The sequence below is a fragment of the Cupressus sempervirens genome, chromosome 4 (assembly GCF_028749045.1).
Source record: "Cupressus sempervirens isolate cs-2001-9-10 chromosome 4, ASM2874904v1, whole genome shotgun sequence".
NCBI classification, from domain to species: Eukaryota; Viridiplantae; Streptophyta; class Pinopsida; order Cupressales; family Cupressaceae; genus Cupressus; species Cupressus sempervirens.
In genome coordinates this window covers 91453419-91456077 of record NC_143121.1, presented here as the reverse complement: position 1 = coordinate 91456077, position 2659 = coordinate 91453419, and positions in this window count along the sequence as shown.

Sequence of the window (2659 nt, the reverse complement as noted above, 5' to 3'; positions counted from 1 at the left end):
TAAGGCATTTATAAATTTCAATACCTCTCTTGGTTGTTTAGTTAGGTATAAGTATTGTTTCAAAACACACAAAGCCAAAAAGCATATCACAAGAGGATATGTCTCATGTCCATAGTTGACATGACTATTGATATAAACAATTATTAACCTTATACTAATTAGTTTAGTTAATTCTTAACCAAACATGATTTATATTAAGTCGTTGATCTGTATAAACATAAATGGATCACCTGCTCTATCCTATTATGACATAATGTGAATGCATCCGACCATTACCTGGACAATATTATGCACAAGATCTTTACTCAATAACTAAGAGATAATATAATCTATAAGTACATATTTATGCACACTTAGTTTGGAATGAATAATTTTGATTGAATACAAGGATAATTGCTTGTATGAATTCAAGACATTAATGATTAATTTAATTTAGCTAATGTACTATGTAAGTGTGTATGTATGCATGTAAAGTAGTTCACATAGTGAATTGATATACATACATACATGAAAATATGCATACAATCATCATAATCAGTTATCCTTGAATCTGACCAAAGCTATTATATATCAACAAGAGGTACATGGTTAGAAGGGAAGAAAAGAACATTTACATGGGTACCTCTTTTTCCCTTGAAAAAAATCGCAAACCAAGGGAAAGGAAATCACAAGGGCATGACATGGCAACAAAATGCAGTCATCACAAGGGAATGACAACAAAATCCTAGATCTCCACTGATCTCCACCAACATTTAGAGCTCTCCACTCTCATTCAAAGCTCCCCACCCTCTTTTGCATGTAGCTCTACACACTTGATCAAAAAAAATGGGGAATGATTAATCTCTTACATTTTTTTATAATTCGTAATCTACAGTCCATGAGATCTCTCTGTATATATACATGTACATACATACATAGACACATAGATATGTGTGTATACGTATGAATACATACATACATACATATAGACATACACACACACACACACATATACACATACATATATACATACATACATATACATACATACATGAAAATAACAATGCACTTTTTAAGAGTTTACATTTGTTCAACAAAATTAATGTTTTATAAAAGAATGCACCTGAAGGACTATTAGCTTAGAAGCAAGGACATGGTGTTGAAATGGTAAAGTAAGTGCTTAACATGAGAGGTCTGCAAGTGAGGGTGTTGACCAATCTTGAAAACTTGAATGCTGAAATGAAAGCTATCGATGATCAAACACATATTCCAGAGTCACAACACAATGTGAAGTTTCTCTTAGATATGGTAGAGCCAGAGATTTAGAAGTTTGATAATCAAAATTTAAGGCATGAGAGAGAAGGAGAAGGAGAGACTTTAGAAAGAGGCTGCACGAAGAAACAAAAGCTAGAAAACATAGGGAATATTATGTGAGCCACTAGATAGAATACATGAAAGTGTTGTCATATGTACTATGACATTGGAATCACTTTCAAGTGTCTTTGGGAATTTTTAGTCCATATATCGAGAGGACTACAAGTTGTGCAATTTTTCATGTATTGCATCTATATTTTCTTTTAAGAGTGTTTTGAGTATTGGCGTGCAGTCTCCCTATGATGATCCCAAGTATCAATTTCTTATAAGAATGTTGCAAGGTTGGGAACCACTCCAAGATCCTTTACATGGTTTAGAGTTAATGTCATTGTGGCAAAGGCTTCTACAAGGGAATAATGCTCATGATTGACATTTATACAGAAGTAGAACTTGCTTCTTCAACTCCTTAATCTCAACTCTTTATTGAAGTTATTCTTCAAGTAGTGAGAATAGTTGCTACAAATTTTTGGAAGCCAAGGGACCCTAAACCTATGCTACTTTTTCTAGAGACATGGGATAAGTTACTACTGCCTTAAGTACTTCATAACATTCCGGATCATATAGTGATGCCCAAATTAACAACGACAATAGATACTTGGGATCCTTGCAGGGAGAGTGTGCCAATACATGCATGGTTACATCCTTGGCTTCCATTGTTGGCCCAGTATATGGAGCCTTTATATCCAACCATTCATTATAAATTGGGAAATGTGCTTCATACCTGGCATGCAAGTGACACATCTACATATGTAATTTTATCACCTTAGAAAACTATATTTGATCCTGCTAGCTGGGACTAGCTAATTGTTCATTTTATTGTACCAAATCTGATGACAATTCTATAGGAATTTGTAATCAACCTAGCTAATCAACAACTAGACCCATTTCGGTGGGTCATGGCTAGTTTCTTTGTAAAAATATCCGCTATGATATGTTTTTGTAAAGTTTCTTGCAAAATCTACACATTTTTCCTTGTCTGCATTGTTTTTGTGGAGGATCTTGAGGTAAGTAACTTAGCATGAGTTGAGTGAGTTTTATTGTTTTATTATTTGGATTTTGGAAAGTGTATGCAGCTGAATCATTTTTTTTGTTGTGCTAATTTGTAATAAGCACCTAAAAAATTATCTTTAAGATATACATGTTCAGAAGGAAATATAAAGAGATACATGTTTAGAAGGAAAAGAAAATAACATATACATAGCCCTTGAAGAAAATCACATATCAAGGGCATGAAGATCACAAGGGTAGGACATGACAATGAAGTTGAAGAGAAAGGGCATGGAGATCACAAGGGCATGGCATGGCA